Genomic DNA, 23,980 nt, shown 5'->3' on the forward strand with positions numbered 1-23,980 from the left:
AGATGCCGATTTATACCAAAGATAGACACAAAATGTTGGAGTAATGCCCCTGTCCCACTTAGGAAACCTGGACGGAAACCTCTGGAGACTTTGCGCCCCACTCAAGGTTTCCGTGCGGTTCCCGGAGGTTGCAGGTGGTTGCCGGAGGTTGCAGGTAGTGGAAGCAGGTAGGGAGACTGACAAAAACCTCCGGGAACCGCACGGAAACCTTGGGTGGGGCGCAAAGTCTCCAGAGGTTTCCGTTCAGGTTTCCTAAGTGGGCCAGGGGCATTACTCAGCAGGTCAGGCAGCATCTCTGGAGGAAAGGATAGGTGATCTAAAGAAGGGTTCTGACCCTAAATGTCATCTATCCTCCAGAGATACTGCCTGACCTACTGAGTTACTCCAGCAACTTAGTCATACAGCATGGAAACAGGCCCTTCAGCCCAACTTTCCCACACCACACAACACGTCCCATCTACATTAGTCCCACCTGCCAGCATTTGGCCCATATCCCTCTAAACCTGTCCTATCCATTTACCTGTCTTACTGTGTCTTAAACATTGCGATAGACCTTGCCTCAACTCCCTCCTCTGACAGCTCGTTCCATTCACACACCACCCTTTGTGTGTAAAGATTACCCCTCAGATTTCTATTAGATCTTTCCCCTTTCACCTTAAACCTATGTCCTCTGTTTCTCGATTACCCAAATCTGGATTAGAGACTCGAGGCTATGTGTGTCTAATCAAAACATTCAGCACCTCTTGAACCATAATACTGACTGCACTCAAGACACTTTGTGTCTATCTTTACCATAAACTGGGCATTACTAAGGCACACATATAATTGATTGTACATTTGTTTGTTGCTATTGTTGCATCTAACGTGTCTGGACAGTTGCAGCAAGTAAGACTTTCCTTGAAAGACATAAAGTGCTGTAGTAACTCAGCAGATCTGTCAGCATCTCTGGAGAACATGGATAGGTGAAGCTTCGGGTCGGGACCAGCTTAGTTACTCCAGTACCTTGTGTCTCTTTTTGGCAACCCAGCATCTGCAGTTTCCTGTTTCAACATAAAGACTTTCATTGATACGTTTCATATCCTGTGCATATATCAAATAAATATTCTTAAATGTAACAGAGGAAGAAACATGAGATGGATTAATGTATCATCGGTTCTCTAGCAGGCTTCACAGCAGTAATTAAACCATGCGCGGTACAAACCAGGAAGCCGCACATTGAGAATGATAACACAAATTCTATTTGTTCATGTGTTTGAAGCTTTCACGTTAACTGCATACATAATGGAGAACTGCTTGCCTCATTAAGAACACTAATGTTTATAGAAAGAAGTGAGGCGCGTAAGAGAGGGTGGTAACTCGTCTCCCTGAAGAGTTTGGCTGTGTTATGCTCCTAAGTGTACGAGGTCTCATTAATAAATGATACGGACTAACTGGAAGTACATTCTGTGGTTAAGGAAGCAGGATGCACACACAGGATTGGGACTATTGATCAAACGAAGGGTAGACAACAACTGATCACGTGAAAGGGACTAATTCCATGTAAAGAAATTGTTTTTTTTTTAGGGTTGGCAAGAGGGAGTAATTGGAAATGGAAAATAAATGCCTCAAACGTGCTGTCTGAGATGGTGGTTGAGGCAGATACAATGTTTGGATTTAGAAGTTCATAAGTCGTGGCAGCAGAATTACGCCATGCAGCCCATCAAATCTACTCCACCATTCAATCATGGCTGATCTATCTTTCCTTCTCAGCCCCATTCTCCTGCCTTATCCCCATAACATAGAAACATAGAAAATAGGTGCAGGAGTAGGCCATTCGGCCCTTTGAGCCTGCACCGCCATTCAATATGGCTGATCATCCAACTCAGTATCCCATACCTGCCTTCTCTCCATATACCCTGATCCCTTTAGCCACAAGGGCCACATCTAACTCCCTCTTAAATATAGCCAATGAACTGGCCTCAACTACCTTCTGTGGAAGAGAATTCCACAGATTCACCACTCTGTGTAAAAAATGATTTTCTCATCACGGTCCTAAAAGACTTCCCTCTTATCCTTAAACTGTGACCCCTTGTTCTGGACTTCCCCAATATCGGGAATAATCTTCCTGCATCTAGCCTGTCCAACAGCTTAAGAATTTTGTACGTTTCTTTAAGATCCCCCCCCAATCTTCTAAATTCTAGCGAGTACAAGCCGAGTCTATCCAGTCTTTTTCCTAATAACCTTCAATAACCTTTGACACCTTTACTAATCAAGAATCTATCAATCCCCGCTTTAAAAATAGCCATTGACTTGACCTCCATCACCGTCTGTAGCAATGAATTACATAGTACATAGCATTCCATTGCATTGTATCAACACAAGCCTCAATGCGAAGACTTACCTGTGTGAGCTAGGCAATGGCTATTCTGAAAGAAGTCCATTGAGAGACTTAAATGACACTGTGTAAAGACAAGGTTTTTTTTTTATGTGGCACTGAAGGATAGTGCTGTCTTTTCACAGTAATATTATGGATAATTGAAATCTCTTCCTGAAGAGACTGTGACCACACTGCCCTAACACCTGCGGCAAAGACAAACACCTTCAACCTGAGAAGGACTAATAGGGAAGCCCTAGTAAGAACTGTCAGTTCACAGTTGACTAATGTTAATTTTCATGTTACTGGGAGCTCTACAAGCTTCACTAACACTCTGGGTGAACTTAGCTTTTGTGCTAAATGCTTTCCTTTTGACACCTTCATTGTGAAATTAGTTACGTCAGCACATTGCTGTGGGACTCGGTGAATCTGTCACAAAGTGCCAGCACATTGGGAGGTCATTCTGTCCTTCCAGCTTGTTCTGTCTCTTTGAAGGAGCATGAGTGGTTGGTTTAGCTTTAGGCTTAGTGATTATGTACTGATGTAGTCACAATTTTTGTTTGCGTGCTGTCCAATTAAATCAGATAATACTAAACATGAGTACAATCAAGCCAAATGCAAGTACAAGTACACCACCGATTTTATGGCTACTGGTGATCTGGCATCTACTTTAATCTGGAGAAAATTATGTGAATCCCCCCCCCCCCCCCCCCCCTCCCTTATATGCATAAGAAAAAAAATATATATATACACACAAACACACACATTTAATTTTAGTTTTAGTTTTAGTTTAAGTTTTAGTTTTGGAGATAGAGCGCGGAAACAGGCCCTTCGGCCCCCCCGAGTCCGCGCCGACAAGCAATCGTCGCACAATGACACTATCCTACACACACTAGGGACAATTTACACATACACCAAGCCAATTAAGCTACAATCCTGTCTTTGGAAGAAACCGAAGGTGTCGGAGAAAACCCACGCGACCACGGGGAGAACGTACAAATTCCGTAGCCAGAATCAAACCCGGGTCTCTGGCGCTGCGAGCGCTGCAAGGGAGCAACTCTATTGCTGCGCCACCATGCCACCGCACACATATATACATACTGAACATTTTTGTTTATTGTAATGATAACAGAATACTACATTTACATATCTGTAATGATACTGCAAGTAAGAATTTTATTGATTCATTACGGGCCATATGACAATAAAACTCTCTTGAGTCTTGACTCTTGAAATGAGACACAGCAAAGACCCAAGAACAAAAGAGGCACAATTCCACTGTCTAATGCACTTTCCCACAAAAGTCCAACCATCAGCACATTCCACCTTGTCAGATGTCAGCAAGTGGATGCCAGAAAATGTCAAAGACACAGCACAAATCATTCTGAACTGTCATTAGGAATATTTAATGAAGGTACAAAAAGGATGAGGCCAACCTAATTATTCTTAATATCCAACCAGTAATTTAATATGCTAATTGCCTCCACCACCTGCACTGCGATTGATTATTAATGCCGCACTATCTAGAATGCCATTCTTATGATGCTACCAGCTGGTCTCATGCATTAGTCTGGAAGAAAACACACAGAAATAGCAAAGGCAGGAAATAGAGACTTATTTATATAATGTGTTATCACGACTCGGTGAAGTATCTAAAAACCTTCCACATAAAACAAACAATTATTTAGAGTCTTTTAAAATGGGAAAACATCCCCAAGCACTTCACAGGAATATTTTCTTTAAACTAAGTTTGGCATAAGTTGTGGTGATAACTAAACATTAAAGTGTCTGTGCCTGCAGTAAAGCATGTTGCTGCACTTTGATAGAGATGAGAAAGGCGATGTAGAAATGCAAATCTCTCTTTTTCCCATTGAAGGCAGCCAGTCTGTAGTTTCGTCTGAGAGGAAGGATTTTAGAACCTAAAACTTCCTAGTTTAGTTTAGTTTGGTTTAGATATTTGATAAAGTCCCACATAGGAGATTAGTGGGCAAAATTAGGGCACATGATATTGGGGGTAGAGTGCTGACATGATAGAGAAATGGTTGGCAGACAGGAAACAAAGAGTAGGGATTAACGGGTCCCTTTCAGAATGGCAGGCGGTGACTAGTGGGGTACTGCAGGAAGGAAGTTTACTATCTAAATGGCGTCGTTGGGAAAAGGGGAAGTACAACGGGATCTGGGGGTCCTTGTACATCAGTCTATGAAAGTAAGCATGCAGATACAGCAGGCAGTGAAGAAAGCGAATGGCATGTTGGCCTTTATAACAAGAGGAATCGAATGTAGGAGCAAATAGGTCCTTCTGCAGTTGTACAGAGCCCTAGTGAGACCACACCTGGAGTATTGTGTGCAGTTTTGGTCCTCTAATTTGAGGAAGGGATTTTTTGCTATTGAGGGAGTGCAGCGTAGGTTTACAAGGTTAATGCCCATGATGGTGGGACTGTCATATGCTGAGAGAATGGAGCAGCTGGGCTTGTACACTCTGGAGTTTAGGATGAGAGGATATCTCATTGAAACATATAAGATTGTTAAGGGCTTGGACACGCTAGAGGCAGGAAACATGTTTCCGATGTTGGGGGAGTCCAGAACCAGGGGCCACAGTTTAAGAATAAGGAGTAAGCCATTTAGAACGGAGACGAGGAAACACTTTTTCTCACATAGAGTGGTGAGTCTGTGGAATTCTCTGCCTCAAAGGGTGGTGGAGGCAAGTTCTCTGGATGCTTTCAAGAGATAGCTAGATAGGGCTCTTAAAAATTGCGGAGTCAGGGATATGGGGAGAAGGCAGGAACGGGGTACTGATTGGGGATGATCAGCCACGATCACATTGAATGGCGGTGCTGGCTCGAAGGGCCGAATGGCCTACTCCTGCACCTATTGTCTATTGTATATCGTCTATTGAGATACAGATGGGAAACAGGCCCTTCAGCCCACCAGGTCGCCACTGACAAGCGATCCTCGCACATTAACACTATCTACACACACTAGGGAAAATTTACATTTATACCAAACCAATTAACCTACAAAACTGTACTTCTTTGGAGAGTGGGAGGAAACCGAAGATCTCGCAGAAAACCCAGGTAGGTCACGGGAAGAATGTACAAATTCCATACAGACAAGCACCCGTAGTCAGGATCAAACCAGGGACCCGGTTCTCTGGCGATGTAAGGCACCAACTTTATTGCTGCACACCATGCCGCACAGTAAAATCGGCAGTAAGGAACGCAAATGCAATGTCAGCATTTATTTTGGGAGGACTGAAATATAAAAACAGGAATGTAATGATGAGGCTTTGTAAGACACTAGTCAGTCCACATTTGGAGTATTGCGAGCGGAATTGAGGCCCATATCTGAGGAAGGGTGTGCTGGCATTGGAAAGGGTCCAGAGGAGGTTTACGAGAATGATTCCAGGAATGATTGGGTTAACAAATGATGTAGTCACTGGAGTTTAGAAGGATGAGCAGGAACCTCATTGAAACTTACCGAATAATGAAAGGCCTAGTGGAGAGTCTCGGACCAGCCGAGACTGGTCCGAGACTGGTCCGAGGCACAACCTCAAAATACAAGGACATACTTTTAGATTTGAGATGAGGAGGAATTTCTTTAGTTTAGTTTAGCAGAGGATATTAGTTTACCTTGGCATTATGCTCAGCACGGATACACAGATACATAGATACATAGACAATAGGTGCAGGAGAAGGCCAGTCAGCCCTTCAAGCCAGCAGCGCCATTCAATGTGATCATGGCTGATCATCCACAATCAGTATCCTGTTCCTGCCTTCTCCCCATACCCCTTGATTCCACTGGCCCTAAAAGCTCTATCCAACTCTCTTTTGAATGCATCTAGTGAATCGGCCTCCATGGCCTTCTGAGGCGGAGAATTCCACAAATTCACAACTCTGTGTGAAAAAGTTTTTCCTCATCTCAGTTCTAAATGGCCTACCCCTTATTCTTAAATTGTGGCCCCAGATTCTGGACTCCCCCAACATCGGGAACATGCTCCTGCGTCTAGCGTGTCCAATCCCTTAATAATTTTATATGTAAGATATCGTAGAGTGATGTAATGTACCTTACTACATGCTATATTTAGTTTAGTTTAGTTTAGTTTAAAGATACAGGTTGAAAACAGACCCATCTGCCCACCGAGTCCGCATCAACCAGTGATCCCCGGATATTAACACTATCCTACACACACTAGGGACAATTTACAAATTTACCAAGCCAAAACCTGTACGTCTTTGGAGTGTGGGAGGAAAACTCCCGCAGGTCACGGGGAGAACATGCAAACTCCGTGCAGGCAGCACCCCTAGTCAGGATCATACCTGGGTCTCTGGCGCTATAAGGCAGCAACTCTATCGCTGTGTCACTGTGCCACCCCATAATTAAAGTAATCTCTTCCTGAATCAATCACAGTCCCCAACCTGTTAATGAATCTGATAAAAATTAATATAAGGTAACCGTTTAAAATCCACAGTGATATAGCTCTTTGACACGGCTTTGTTTTATCCAATTTACAAACTGAAACTTAAGCCCAGGCTCATATCGGTGTCATTAATGGAAAGGCAACCAACAATTCAAGGGCAGCACGGTGGTGCACCAGGTAGAGTTGCTGCTTTACAGCGACTGAAACCGGGTTTTGATCCTGACTATGGGTGCTGTCTGTACAGAGTTCTCTCCAGGACCTGTGTGGGTTTTCTCCGGGTGCTCCCACACTCCAGAGATGTACAGGTTTGTAGGCTTATTGGCTTGGTAAAAGTGTAAATTGTCGCTAATGTGTAGGATATTGTTAGAGTGCTGGTGCAGGCTCAGTGGGCCGAAGGGCCTGTTCCCACGCTGTATCTCTAAACAAAAAAAAAACGAAACTAAATAAAACTAAACTCAACTCAACTCAACTCAACTCAACTCAACTCAACTCAACCCAACTCAACGCAACTCAACGCAACTCAACTAAACTAGAAACTAAACTAAATGTTGTTGCTGTTTGCAAGGCCCACGGATATTGAGTAGATGAGGACTTAATGGTCTTCTGCCGAATTCCACCCCCATCTCAGTCAGACACAGTCAGAGTCATGCAGTGAGTTATTTGAATGGACAAGGCTAATGGTTCAAGGGAGCTTTGTTATCAAACCATAGCCTGACATAGTAGGCTTCTGGCACTGTACAAGGCAAGACTCACTGCACACTGGTGGAGATTTGTACGAATGATAAATTCAAATAAACAGAATAGACAGTGCACTGTGTAGCTTCCATTTCAGTGAAAAAGGATCAGGAGTTCTCTGTTAAGATAAAACAAAGAATGTACTTAATCTTTATTTCAGAGATACAGCTTGGAATCAGGCCCTTCAACACACCAAGTCCATGCTGACAAGCGATCACCTCATACACTAGCACTATCCTACACACGTGGGACAATATATAATTTACAGAAGCCAATTTACTGATAAATCTGTATGGCTTTGGAGTATGGGAGGAAACTGGAGCACTTGGAGAAAACCCACGCAGTCACAGAGAGAATGTATAAACTCCATACAGATGGCACATGTAGTCAGGATTGAACCCTGCTCTATGGTACTGTGAGGCAGCTACTCTACCGCTGCACCATCGCGCTGCCCCAAAGTTGTCTACTCCTCATTTAACCTTCTACTCCATGGAACCCATCTCCACAACATGCAGCCATTCAGCCCATCGTGTCAATGCTGGCTCATTAAAAGAATTACTCGCTTAATCCCAGCTCTCCTTTCTTAGTTGATCGAGGAATGATTCCATGCTTTTTTGAAAGCTGTTAATGAAGCTGTCTCCAGCAACTCCACCAAAATGGCATGAAATAGGCAACTCTGTATTCTGTTGTGTACTACTGCTATACAATTGTTCTGTATCTGAGATGTTTATCTAAGGTCTACTTCAGTGTTTTTGTATAGCGATACGTACTGAACCATAATCAGAAATGCATTTCACTGTACCTTGGTTCAGGGACAAATAAAACTATTGAAGCATTGTACCGTTGTACTATCTGATCTAGTAGTTTCTATCTCAGGTGACAGCAACTCTTGCATGGTAATATTTATCATCATCCTGTTCCTTTACACCTCTCTTCCCGCTTTCTCCCCCCTCCCCCACCCACCACAATCAGTCTGAAGAAGGGCCCTGACCTGGAACATAACCTATCTATGTTCTCCAGAGATGCTGCCTGACTCACTGCGTAACTCCAGCACTTTGTGCCTTTTTTTTTGTAAACCAGCATTTGCAGTTCCCCGTGTCTCCCTTGCCAGTTGTGTCTGGCTAACATAGAGATACCAAATGGAGCAGCGCAAAGAGGATGAATGCTGCGACAAAAGGCTTCACAAGGACATTTATTATTTACTGGATGAACTGCAACCAACAATCCTGTGTTGTGAGATAATACCCCAGAATTAATGACTCATGCAAAACGTAATTAAACTGGAATTCACTGTTTAAATGGCCGTTGAAGCTGAGTTGGACATCAGTATGTAATTGGATGGAAAACTGAAGATGGCAAGGATATGAGGTAGGGGAGGAACAGAGCTCAGTGAATTAGTCTAGTGTAGTTTAGTTCAGTTTATTGTCTCGTGTACCGTGGTACAGTGAAAAGCTTTTTTTTGTTACATGTTAATCAGTCAATAGAAAGATTAGACATAATTACAATCAAGATCCATAATGTACAGATATAGGGAAAAGAGACCAATGTTTAGTGCAAGATAAAGTCCAGTAAAGTCCGATTAAAGATAGACTGAGGGTTTCCCATGAGGTAGATGGTAGGTCAGGACCGCACTCCTGTTGGTGATAATATTGTTCAGTTACCTGATAACAGTTGGGAAGAAACTGTTCCTGATTCTGGAAGTGTGCGTTAATTGGCTTAATGGATCACTGACATCCATCAGTACTATAACAATTTTATGACCATGACATCATCACACAGCCTGGTTAGTGCACAACACACAGTGAATTTCGTATTGTAGAAAAAAGGAACTGTAGATGCTGGTTAATACACATAAGGATACAGGCTACTGGAGTAATTTAACAGGTCAGGAAGCATCTCTGGAGAACATGGATAGGTGACATTTTAGATCGATACCCTTCTTCAGACTAATTGTAGTAGGGTGGGGAGAAGAAAGCTGGAAAAGGGGAGATTTTGGTATTGGAATTCTTATATTATTGTCATGTGTGCCACAATGGAGCAAAAAGGTTTTGTTTGCATGCAATCCAATTACATCAGATTATACTATACATGAGTAGAAACATGCCGTACACATACAGCAGATAGAATAAAGAGAAAATACAAATGCACCAAATATAGTTGTGCCTATTGTAGCATTACAATTGCAGAGAAGAAGTCCAATGTCTGTAATTTCCACCCCAATGTTTCTGGATTTAGGCTATCAGAGTGAATCGTTTTGTGACTTGTGGGGTGAAACGAGTCATACAGCACAGAAACAGGACCATCGCCCCAATTCGTTCATGCGGACCAAGATGTCCCGTGTAAGCTAGTCCCATTTGCATGCATTTGCTCCCTATCCTTATGAATCTTTCTTATCCATGTACCTGTCCAAGTGTCTTTTAAAGGTTGTTATTTTACCTGCCTCAACTTGCTCCTCTGGGAACTCATTCTTTATACCCACTACCTTCTGAGGGAAATATTGCTTCTCGGGTTCCTATTAAATCTTTTCCCTCTCACCTTAAACCTATTACCTCTGTTTTTTGATTCCCCAACCCTGGGTATAGGACTGTGCATTTACCCTATCAATTCCCTTTGTGATTGCATACACATCTATTAGATCACAATCTTTGCGTGCACTCCAAGGAATAAAGTCCTAGCTTGTCCAATCTCTCCCTATACCACAGGCCCTTGAGTCCTGGCAACATCGCTGTAAAGATCCTACAGCAAAGTCCAGTCTTGCTGGTGTTCCTCATCAACTTTCCATTGAATTCCCTACTGAGGTTGGAGAGAGAATTGCTTTCCACTGACCTTTAAACAGTGAATTCTAATTTAACTAGGCTTCTGAAAGTTAAACACAAATGCTAAAGTAGCATAAATCTAGGATATTCCAGACCCGTTGATGCAAATCATTTTCATTAATCATTAATCCTAGGGCATTAACTGACTAACACAAAGATGGTGGCTTATGAATTTATCAGGAAGATTATAAATAATTTTGTTAACTCTCCCATTCAGTTCTACACCAGAATCAGAAAAACATTATTTTTTCACCTCCGCAACATTGCCAAAATCAGACCCTCTCTCACACCCCCCGCTGCTGAAAGACTCATCCATGCCTTCATCTCCTCCTGACTGGACTACTGTAACTCTCTTCTCTTTGGCATTAATTCCAGCAACATCAACCGACTCCAACTGGTCCAGAATGCAGCCGCCTGACTCATTACCCACACCAAATCCTGGCACCACATCACCCCAGTCCTCAAAGAACTTCACTGGCTTCCCATTTCCCACCGGATCATCTACAAAATCCTGGTCCTCACCTACAAAGTCCTCAACCACTTGGCCCCCCCTTATCTCACTGACCTCCTCTCCCCCTACCAACCCTTACGGTCCCTCAGATCCATTTCAGCTGGTCTCCTCTCCATTCTGAAATCCAACCTCTGCACTTTTGGAGACAGAGCCTTCTCCAGGGCAGCTCCCAGGCTCTGGAACTCCCTCCCACAATTGATACGAACTTCTGAGTACCTCACCATCTTCCAGTCCCGCCTCAAGACCCATCTCTTCACCTCTGCATACCCTTAGTCCCATGTCCCCCTCCCCTTTGCATCTCTGTCTTACTGCTCTATTTTGTTTTGTTCTTGACTCACCATGTAAAGCGACTTTGAGTCCTTGAAAAGCGCTATACAAATAAAATGTATTATTATTATTATTATTACTTAAGGAAGTGGCTCTAGAAATCGTGGATGCATTGGTGATAATTTTCCAATGGTCTATAGACTCAGGATCAGTTCCTGTGGATTGGAGGGTAGCTAATGTTATCCCACTTTTTAAGAAAGGTGGGAGAGAGAAAGCAGGGAATTATAGACCAGTTAGCCTGACATCGGTGGTGGGGAAGATGCTGGAGTCAATTATAATAGATGAAATATCCGAACATTTGGATAGCAGTAACAGGATTGGTCCGAGTCAGCATGGATTTATGAAGGGGAAATCATGCTTGACTAATCTTCTGGAATTTTTTGAAGATGTAACTAGGAAAATGGACAAGAGAGAGCCAGTGGATGTAGTGTACCTGGACTTTCAGAAAGCATTTGATAAGGTCCCACATAGGAGATTAGTGGGCAAAATTAGGGCACATGGTATTGGGGGTAGAGTGCTGACATGGATAGAGAAGTGGTTGGAAGACAGGAAACAAATAGTAGGGATTAACGGGTCCCTTTCAGAATGGCAGGCAGTGACTAGTGGGCTACCGCAAGGCTTGGTGCTGGGACTGCAGCTATTTACAATATACATCAATGATTTGGTTGAAGGGATTCAAAGTAACATTAGCAAATTTGCAGATGACACAAAGCTGGGTGGCAGTGTGAACTGTGAGGAGGATGCTATGAGAATGCAGGGTGACTTGGACAGGTTGGGGAGTGGGCAGATGCATGGCAGATGAAGTTTAATGCAGATAAATGTGAGGTTATCCACTTTGGTAGCAAAAACAGGAAGGCGGATTACTATCTAAATGGTGTCAAGTTGGGAAAAGGGGAAGTACAATGGGATCTGGGGGTCCTTGTTCATCAGTCTATGAAATTAAGCATGCAGGTACAGCAGGCAGAGAAGAAAGTGAATGGCATGTTGGCCTTTATAACAAGAGGAATCAAATATAGGAGCACATAGGTCCTTCTGCAGTTGTACAGAGCCCTAGTGAGACCACACCTGGAGTATTGTGTGCAGTTTTGGTCCCCTAATTTGAGGAAGGACATTCTTGCTAATGAGCGAGTGCAGCGTATGTTTACAAGGTTAATTCCCGGAATGGCAGGACTGTCATATGCTGAGAGAATGGAGCAGCTGGACTTGTACATTCTGGAGTTTAGAAGGATGATGAGAGGATATCTCATTGAAACATATAAAATTGTTAAGGGTTTGGATACGCTAGAGGCAGGAAACATGTTCCCGATGTTGGGGGAGTCTAGAACCAGAGGCCGCAATTTAAGAATAAAGAGTGAACCATTTAGAACGGAGACGAGGAAACACTTTTTCTCACAGAGAGTGGTGAGTCTGTGGAATTCTTTGCCTGAGAGGGCAGTGGAGGCAGGCTCTCTGGATGCTTTCAAGAGAGAGCTAAACAGGGCTCTTAAAAATAGCGGAGTCAGGGGATATGGGGAGAAGGCAGGAACGGGGTACAGATTGGGGATGATCAGCCATGATCATTTTGAATGGCGGTGCTGGCACGAAGGGCCGTATGGCCTACTCCTGCACCTATTGTCTATTGTCTATTGTCTATTGATGGTGGGGAGTTCAGAGCAGGTGATGGCCTGGGCAGTGTTTACAATTTTTTGCAGTCTTTTCCCTTCCTGGACGTTCAAGTTGCCAAACCAGGCCACGATGCAACCAGTCAAGATGCTCTCTACTGTGCACCTGTAGAAGTTGAAGAGAATCCTCTTTGACATACCGAATCTCCGTAATCTTCTCAGGGAGTAGAGGCGCTGATGTGCTTTCTTTATGATTGCAACAGTGTGTTGGGTCCAAGAAAGATCGTCGTAAATATGCACGCCCAGGAATTTCAAATGTTTGACTCTCTCCACCATCGTCCCATCGATGTAAACAGGATTGTGGGTCCTCAACCTTCCTCTTCCAAAGTCCACAATCAGTTCTTTGGTTTTGCTGATATTGAGAGCCAGGTTGTTGTGCTGGCACCATATGGTCAGTCGGTCGATCTCACTTCTATACTCTGATTCATCACCATCTGTAATTCGTCCAACAACGGTGGTGTCGTCAGCGAACTTGAAAATGGAGTTTGCACTATGTCCAGTAACACGGTCATGAGTATAGAATGAGTAGAGCAGAAGGCTGTGCACACAGCCTTGAGGTGCTCCCATATGCTGACCAGCTATCTTCGTACACTTACACTATCCTACACACTAGGGACAATTTTACAATATTTTCTGAAGCAAATTAATTGACAAACCTATACATCTTTGGAGCGTGGGAGCTTTGGAGCACCCGCAGAAAACCCACGCAGTCACGGGACGAACATACTGACTCCTTACAGACAGCATCCGTAGTCAGGATTGAACCTGGGTCTCTTGCTCTGTAAGACAGCAACTCTACCACTGTGCCACTGTACTGCCCCTTCAATGGTGTTTTACAAACTCTGGATTTGAAATCAAAGGGCAAGTAATTGTTTAGGCGTTTTACTTGCTTTAACTTTTTTTTAATGTTTTCAAAGCACAATATATTTTAATTAACTTTATTTCTTTAAAAACATCTAAATTATAGGGAGTCCAGAGGGGGACTGGACAAATTATTTTCTCTGGAGAAATAGAGGCTAAGAAAATATTTAAATTCATGAATGATTTGGAGTAAATATGAAACACCAGGAATTGCAGATGCTGGTTCACAAAAAAAAAAGTGCTGGAGTAACACAGCGGGTCAGGCAGCGTATTTGAAGGACAAGGATAGGCGACATTTCGGGTTGGAACCCTTCATCAGAGTGTACTGATTGTACTTGGAGGGGGGGTGGGGGGGGGGAGAAAGCTGGCAGAACAAAGGCGAGAGATGAAAAGGAGACAAAAGTGTGTCAGATAAGGAGTGAAGAAGAGTGAGATGCAAAGCCAGAATGATACAGGAGATATCGTTTCTGGCTGATAGTTCAAACTGAGAATTGTTCATTCCAAATCTTAGCAATTCAATTGGACAAATTGCTGGCAGGAATATGGAGAAAGGAATGCTTTCAGGATGAATTGGTTCACAAGGCAAATGGCCAAATGTTCCATATCTCATCGCGATAAACAAGGAAGTAAAGAAATTAACCATGCTTTGTCATTGTGATTGCCTAATTTTTCACATTTCTGTTCTTTCCCACTTAGCAGACGATAAATGAGGCTGTTTTTCATTGACTGTTTTTATTAATATTTTAATTACATTTTATGAGCTGCAATGCAATTTAAAGAGATAAAAAAAATTACCATGGGACATTTAATTCTTTTTACATGCTTAATCTGCAAAGTGTTAAAGTTTAAATTCTCGATTTTGAAGCTGATACCACATCATCTTCCACTTTTAAAAGCCTTGAGAATATATGGTATTGAACAATCAACAAAATTGTACGACAAGTAAAGAATAAATCATGGACATAGTTCTTGCAGGAACACCGGAATATGGCTTATATTTGACAACTGTTTCTTCTGTTCTTTTGTTTTGGTTTAATGGTGTCCCCAAGTGTGGTGCAGGTATTTTTAAAGGTTGTCTTTGTTCTTGCTTTTCTTGTAGATTATGTTAGTGTGAAAGACTGCATCACATAAGACTGAGACACAAGGAACTGCAAAAAAAAGACACAGAGTGCTGGTGTAAGTCAGCGAGTCAGGCAGCAACCTGGAGAACATGGACAGGTGAAATTTCGGATCAGGATAATTCTTCAGACTAAATGGTTCAGATAACTCCAACTTTTGTCTCTTCCTTGCCTTTTGTTTTCAAATAACAGATTACAGCTTAACTTCAGCCTTAAAGTCAAGGGGTGACTTGATAGAAGTATATGAAATTATGAGAGGCTAGATAGGGTAAACAGTCAGAACCTTTTTCCTTGGGTGGGAATGTCGAACATCAGAGGGCTTAACTATAAGGTGAGAGGGGGAAAGTGCATTGGAGATATGTTTTAGTTTTTAGTTTTGGTTTTAGAGATACAGTGCGGAAACAGGCCCTTTGGCCCATCGAGTCCACACCGACCAGAGATCCCCATCCACTAGCACTATCCTACAAACTAGGAACAATTACATTTTTTTTACCAAAGTCAATTAACCTGCAAACCAGTACATCTTTGGAGTGAGGTAGCAAAGTGGAACACCCAGAGCAAACACACGCAGTCACGGGGAGAATGTACAAACTCCATACAGACAGCACTCATAGTCAGGATTGAACCCAGATCTTTGGCACTGTAAGGCAGCAATTCTACCACTATGCCACCGTGCGGGGCAAGGTTTTTACACAGAGGGTGGCGAGTACCTGGAATGTATTGCTCGGAATTGTGGCAGAAGCAGATGCAATCGTTTTTAAGAGTTTTTTTAGAAGGAAACATTGATGTGCAGGAAATAGAGCAACATGGATCATGTACAGGTAGATGAGACCAGTTTAACTTGGCATCATGCTCGGCAAACACACACAGATACAAATGCAGGAGAAGACAGACAGACTCTCACAAGCTGCAACAAAACTTGGTCTTACACCCAATACAGCAAAGACACACGTGATGAGGATCCACTCCAAAACCAGCAACCCTATCCTTGTGCACAGCACTGATCTAGAGGAGGTAGAAACATTCACATACCTAGGCAGTGTTGTGGACATCACTGGAGGCAGACATAAAAAGTAGAATCAATAAGGCTAGGGTGGTGTTTAATATGTTCAGGAAGATCTGGAGCTCATAACACATATCAATCAACACCAAAATATGCAACTTTAACTCAAATGTGAAACAGATGATGGTGTATGGATCAGAGACATGGTAAAATACAATACCCACTACAACAGGTTGCAAACATTCATTAGCATCTGCCTTAGGAGAATACTTAACATCTGGTGGAGAGACAAAGTAAGCAATGTGGACCTGTGGAAAAGAACAAGCCAGGAGCCCATTGACTTACAAATTCAAAGGAGAAAATGGAGTAGGATTGGACGAATCCCCAGGAAACCTGCCACAAACATCACCCGGCAAGCCCTGAAATGGAACCCCCAAGGAAAAAGGAAAAGAGGTCACCCCAGGAACAGCTGGAGAAGAGGTGTCCAGACAGAAATGTCTGAGAGTGGGCTCAACTGGGGAGATCTCGAACTAACTGCCAACAACCGAATGAGGTGGAGGACATTTGTCAATGGCCTATGCTCCCGAGAGGAGCAAAGGGCTTCAGAAGAAGAAGAATGTTCAGCAAAAATATTGTAGGCTGAAGGGCCCGTTCTTGTGCTGTACTGTTCTATGTTCTATGTTCTATGTTCTTTGGATTTTACTAGTCAAACACCTCCCGTTGGAAGTCTCCATAATTTACTCCTGTTTGCCCACATCTGGGCAGATGTGGAGGGTCAGTCTCAGTTTTGAGGTACAACCCGGAAACGGGCCCTTCGACCCACCGCATCTGCGCTGACCAACGATCACCTGCACACAACTCGTTCTATGTTATCCCAGTTTTGCATCCTCCACACTAGGGACAACTTACAGAAGCCACTCAACCTACAAACCTACACGTCTTTGGGACGTGGGAGGAATCCGGAGCACCCGGAGAAAACCCACGGGGAGAACGTGCAAACTCCGTACAGACAGCTCCCCTAGTCAGGATCAGACCCGGGTCCCTGGCGCTGTGATGCAGCAACTCTACTGCTGCACCTCTGTGCTGCCCGTTAGGTCTTGTTAGCTTTCTACAGGTTCTATATCAGTGAATCTGGTCATCTGGTGACAGTGATTGAACTTCAGGAGATCTGTGACATGAATTTTTGAAGGTATGAATTGCAGTTAACTAAAACCTCATGAAACACCTATAAATCATTTAATAGCATTAAACTAAAGCAATATAAATTTCAATAGTTTATATCTTGCATTTCCCTCATGGTTCCCAGTTAGATCAGTGATTTCTCAGACCCTGGGATGGATTGATTCTTACACAGGAGCATAGAGGTGAGACTTAGAGGTCAGAGCAAATGGGTCTCACCAGAAGAATGAACTATCCGGTTTGCCTTTCTAGATCTATCAGAAACGCATACAAAAGTGCCTGAGGTTTCTTGATGGTTCAATAGCAAAGGTCATATAGAGATGTGTCTAGATTAGTTTAGTTTAGTTTTGGTTTATAAGTTTGGCGATATGGAGAGAATAAAGTTGGATTAGATCAGTGTAGGATTAGTGTAAATGGGTGCCTGATAGTCAGTCTGGACTCAATGGTCCAAGGGACCTCATTCAATGGCGTGTACTGAGGTAAAGTGAAAAGATTTTTATTGCGTGCTATCCAGTCAGTGGAAAGATACATGATTACAATTGACTCATTCACAATGTACAGATTTAGGATAAGGGAAATTCTTTGAAAAAAAAATTTGCTGGAATTCTTTGAAGAGGTAAATAGCAGGACAGACAAAGGAGAGTCATTAGATGTTGTTTACTTAGATTTTCAGAAAGCTTTTGATAAGGTGCCACATGTTAGGCTGCTAAGGAAGATGAGAGCCCACGGTATCAAAGGACAGATATTAGCATGGATAGCAGGTTGGCTGGATGGCAGAAGGCAAAGAGTGACAATAAAGGGGGCTTTTTCTGGATGGCTGCCAGTGACTTAGTGGAGTTCTGCAAAAGTCGGTGCTCGGGCTACTCTTCATGTTGTGTATTAATGATTTGGACGAGGTTCTTGAGGGCTTTGTGGCAAAGTTTGCAGATGATACGAAAATAGGTGGAAGCGCAGGTAGTATAGAGAAAGCAGGGACCCTGGAGAAGGACTTGGACAGGTTGGGAGAGTGGGCAGAGAAGTGGCAGATGGAATAAAGTGTAGCAAAGTGTGGAATCATGCATTTTGGTAGTAGGAATAACGGCATAGACTATTTTCTAAATGGGATGAGTATCCAGAAATCGGATGTGCAGAGGGATTTGGGAGTGCTGGCGCAGGATTCCCAAAAAGTTAATCTGCAAGTCAAATCTGTTGTAAAGAAAACAAACTCAATGATAGCATTTATTTCAAGTGGGCTTGTATACAAAAACTGGGATGTAATGTTGAGGCTCGATAAGGCCACATTTGGAATATTGTTATCTACTTTGGGCACCATATCTGAGGAAGGATGTGCTGGCTCTGGAGAGGGTTCAGAGGAATTTTACAAGAATAATCCCAGGAATGAGTAGGTTAGCCTATGATGACCATTTGCCAGCACTGGGCCTGTACGCTGGAGTTTAGAAGAACGAGGGGGAACCTAATTAAAACATACAGAATAGTGAAAAGCTTGGATAGAGTGGATGTGGAGAGGATGTTTCCACTAGTGGAAAAGTCTAGGACTAGAGCTCATAGACTCAGAATTAAAGGATGTTCTTTTAGGAAGGAGATGACGTGAAATATCTTTAGTCAGAGGGTGGTGAATATGTGGAATTCTTTGCCACAGAAGGCTGTGGAGGCTAAATCAGTGGATATTTTTAAGGCAGGGATAGATTGGTGATTGGTACAGGTGTCAGAGGCTATGGGGAGGAGGTAGGAGGATGGGATTAGGAGGGAGAGTTAGATCAGCCATGATTGAATGGCAGAGTAGACATGATGGGCCAAATGGCCCAATTCTACTCCTATTCCTTATGACCTTGTGACATTATGAATAACATATAGTGCAAGATAAAGTCCAGTAAAGTCCGATTAAAGAGAGTCCGAGAGTCTCCAATGAGGAGCCAGTTCAGTTGCCTAATGACAGCTGGGAAAAAAATGTCCCTAAATCTGGAAGTATGCATTTTCAAGCACGGCATTGAAAGAGCCCCTTTTGAACCGAGTCCATACTGACCATCAAACACCAATTTACACTAATCATACACTGATCTAATCCAAATTTATTCTCTCCATATTGTCATCAATTCCCCCCAGATTCTACCACTCACCTACTTACAAGGGACAATTTGCAGAGGCCACTTAACCCTCCCAACCCACACATCTTTGGGACGTGGGATGAAACTGGAGCACCCAGTGGAAACCCACATGGTCACAGGGAGAATGAGCAAGCACTTCACAGACAGCACCAGAGGTCAGATTCGCACACATGTCTTGGCGCTGTGAGGCAACGTGCTTGCCAGCTGCACCACCATGTCGCCTCAAAGTCATCATGGTTAAGGCCATAATATTGTACAGATGGCACACCCTCAGTACTCTACTGGAATGTTAGTTCAATCTTCCAGTGTGCAAGCAATCAATGGTTGGTGTGGACTCAGTGGGCCGAAGGGCCTGTTTCCATGCTGTATTTGTAAATCAAACACGCACATGCATACACAAAGAACATTAGGATTTCCTTTATTTGCCACCATTTGCAACTTATTTTCCATAAGCCTAGCTCAAAGAGTGACAGTCCATCAGATCTTCCCATTAATATTTCCCTCCTGGAATATTTCCTTTGCAATTCTGTACAGATTGACTGTGAGGCAATTTTGTACAGATCTGCCTCACAGAGCCAGAGACCTGGGTACAACCCTGACTACAGGTGCTCTCTGTACCGAGTTTGTACGTTCTCCCTGTGACCACATAGGTTTTCTCCGGGTTCTCACATTTCCTCCCACACTCCAAAGATATGTAGGGTTGGAGGTTAATTGGCTTTGTTAAAGATGGTAAATTGTCCCTAGTGTGTAGGATAGTGTTTAGTGCCGGACCCACTTGGGCGATTTGTTAGGCGACTGCCGGTGACTGTCATAGTCATAGCAGGTCGTCGAAAAACTGGCGTCAGAACCCCCCCCCCCCCCCCCTACGACAATGTCTATGACAACCTACAACAACCTACCACCTAGTCGATGCCAAGCTTCGGCAAGCTACCGACAACCGGTGACCCATTAGAACGTCCACCTAAGGATGGCGACCCATTAGGACGTCCTCCTATGACCACACCAACGACAAACTTCAACCACACAGGCGACAATCTATGACAACCAAAGTCAACCTACGTCCACAAGCTACGACAAGCTACGACAAGCTACGACTCTCTCAGCGACAACTGAAGACAACTGAAGACAATTCAATCGCCGGTACCTGTCGCCGGTAGACGCCGGTTGACGTAGGTTGACGTGGGTAGTCGCGAATGGAATTCTCTGAAGTCAGCTCCGGCGACAACCTACGTCACCTGGCGACAACTTACGACAGCAACTATGTCAGGAGAAGTCAAGCTACGCTCATTGATGTCAAGGTCACTGTCGCCGAAAGTTTTTGAACATTTCAAAATCCAGCGGCTACCGAAAAACGCTACGACTCTTTGGGCGACTGAGGAGACTATTCACGACCATACAGGCATCACCCTGGTGACCATGTGGCGACAGCCTAGTCACCTGTAGTCGCCTAAAAAATCACCTAAGTGGGACAGGCCCATTAATGTATGTGGATTGCTGGATGGCATGAATTCGGTAGGTCGAAGGGCCTGTTTCTGTGCTGTGTCTCTAAACTAATAGCTAAAATATGGCAGATATTCAATAGTTGAAGCACTCATTGTTATCTTGTATCTGGTTGGAACATAATTTACTTACTTCCAGCCACAAAATATACAGCCCACTTTACCTTTAAAATGACTGTCACCCCACAATTTATTGAATACCCTCTCACAACTTTACAACCTTGCCGTACGTTAAGTCCAACACTGTTATATGGTTTCTGATGACATTATTAAAATCTGTGCATTGACTTAATAAATCATCATGCAATCAGAAATCTGGAGATGTAGATTTATTTTTGTTGTTATGGATTGTCATTGACAATCTCTGAAACTACAAATATTACAAAGTGTTTTTCCTTTTTAACGATCTCTCAATTTTAATTTTGCAAGGCTGGTCAGAATGAGTTTGAAATTGTTTAGGTTTTTAATGTTTGAGATTTACAGCATGGAAACAGGCCCTTTGGCCCACCATCTCGAATCCTTCCACTTCTCACCTTAAGGCACTGTTCTCTAATCTTTAACATTTTCACCCAAGGAAAAAGGTTCCAGTCTGCACCATCTTAACATGAGGGGAAGGGGTTTTAAAAAGGACTAAAGGAGTAAGTTTTTGTTTGTATAGGGAGTAGTTGATAGTTTAGACTTTAGAGATACAGCATGGAAACAGGCCTTTAGGCCCACCAAGGCTGCGCTGACCAGCGATCACCCCATACACTACCACTATCCGCCAATTTACTTTAATATTACAGAGGCCAATTAACCTATAAATCTACATCTTTGGAATGTGGGAGCAAACTGGAGCACCCAGAGAAAACTCACAGGGAAAACGTACAAACTGTACAGCCAGAACCCGTAGTCAGGATCGAATCCGTGTCTCTGGTACCTTAAGAATCAAACTCTACCGCTGCACCACTGTGCTTGCCACTGTGCCTGCCTACCTGGGATGAGCTGCCAGAGAAGGTGGTGGAATCAACACAATTGCTACATTTGGGAGGCATTTTGACAGATTCTAAATTAGGCAGGGCATAGCAGGACATAGTAGTCACCTTGTACTCCACCTGCCATGTCCGTTGTCCATTCACATATCCTATCTATATCACCCATCCCCAACACCCCTCGAGGTCTCCCTGCACCCGTCTCACATCCCATACTACTGACAAGAAAATCCACGAGGTTCCAGTCTTTTGAAAGAGTTGGGAAGTAGAGTCTCAAATGTGTTTTTTTTAAGCAATGTGCTTAAAGATAAAATCTGATGTCGAACAATTGGGTCAGGATGTTGGCATGGAAATGCAGCACTAACTATATTCAAAGATTTCATTGGAAGTGCTGTGCTGCCAAAAGTCATTGGGTAACAATTTTATTCATTTTTTTCCCTTAAATGTTATCAGATTAAGAATCTAGTGAGGTTTTAACACTGTTTGATTCCCTCCTTCATTTACTTTTAGCTTAGTATAATTAGAGTTACAGCATGGAAACAGGACCTTCGGCCTACCGAATTCATGCCAACCAACGATCTCCTACTCTCAATCCTCTGTTCTATGTTATCCCACTTTAGAATTCACACCCTACGCACTAGGGACAATTTACAGAAGCCAATTAACCTACAAAACCTGCACATCTTTGTAATATGGAAGGAAATCGGTGCACCTGGAGAAAACCCACCTGGTCACGGAGAACGTATAAACTCAGTACAGACTGCGTCCGTAGTCAGGATCAAACCCAGGTATCTGGCACTTGGGAGGCAACAACTAGACCGTTGCATAACTGTCCCACCCATAATTTTATCGGAGGACTTGTTCCTAGTGTGATCAGGTGAGTGTAGCAATTCTGTGGACTGCCAAAGCTAGACACAAAATTCTGGACTTAGCAGGTCAGGCAGCATCTCCGAAGAATATCGATATATGACGTTTTAAGTCAGGATACCTTCTTCAGACGGAAGAAATTTGTAAAGTTTGAGGAACTTTACTCAGAAGACCCGAAACGCCACCTACTTATGGTCTCTAGATATGCTGCCTGACCCGCTGAGTTATTCCAGCATCTTGTGTATATATTTGCTATAAACCAGCATTTGCAGTTCATTTGTATTACATTTGTGGATTGTCACCTGCTCAGATCCTTTGCAAGTTTAATTAATCTGGATTAGATGCTAAAATTCCATTTGATATTCCTCCCATTACATTATCAACAGGAACCTCAATAAACTCTGCACAGCACATCTCACCGACCTCCTGGGTGAATATCGGAGAACATCAAGCCTTTCATTTAACACAACACATTGTCTGCCCTATGAATACAGGCAAAGACAGAAAAGGAGAAATACTCCATGGAATGAAACACATTACTTATGAAGAAAGTCATACATGGCTAATCACATCTCCGAGAAAGGTTAAAAAATATTTCACCCAAATTATTATTTTTTCCCCAATGTGTGGTTGATGTCAGTAACCATGGCAGATACTGATAAATTCTGTATTGGGCAAAGTGTGACCTGTAAATGTGGATATATGATGTTGAGTAAGGGACGAAGGGTGAAATAAAGATGTAAAAAGATCTCGCAAAATTATACAATGCCCAACAAGGAAGGAAATGCAGATGCTGGTTTACACTGGTGAAAGACACAAAGTGCTGGAGTAACTCAATGGATCAGGCAGCATCGCTGGAGAAAAAGGATGGGTGACATTTTGGGTCTCCAGTCTGAAGAAGTGTTCCTACCAAAATGATATTTATCCTTTTTCTCAAGAGATGCTGCCTGACCCATTGATTTACTCCAGCACGTTATGCCTATCCAAGCCATTGAGATGTGCAGGGTAGGTTTTTTACACGGAGGGTGGTAAGTGCCTGGAATGTGATAGTTGAGATAGATACGATAGTGGTATTCAAGATAATTTTGGATAGACTCATTTATAAGCAGGGAATGGGGGGATATGGATTATTGCAGGCAGATAAAAGTATGTCTTGGCATTGTGTGGGCTGCAAGGTCGGCTTGTGCTGTAACAGTCATAGAGTCATACAGCTTGGAAACATGCCTTTTGTCCCAACTTCCCCACACCGACCAACATGTCCCATCTACCTATGTTCTACATTTTATTTTCTAGATTCTACAGTCTTTCAACCCATTTTTTAAATATATGCCATCTTCCAGAAAGAACTACGCAATTTGTTTCCCTCCACCACTATTTTCCTCAGCGTCCTGCATTAATGCTCCATAATTTTCAGAATTGATCTGATTTATTTTTTCTAAGTTACTATAAAACCTGCTTACTTCATACTCACAGTCATTCCTTATTTTTCATAATTCATTCGACAATTGTGAATATTTCGGGAAAAGCCAGTCATTATTGTCTTTCCGCAAATGCCCG

This window comes from Amblyraja radiata, chromosome 17 (genome assembly GCF_010909765.2).
Source record: "Amblyraja radiata isolate CabotCenter1 chromosome 17, sAmbRad1.1.pri, whole genome shotgun sequence".
NCBI lineage: Eukaryota > Metazoa > Chordata > Chondrichthyes > Rajiformes > Rajidae > Amblyraja > Amblyraja radiata.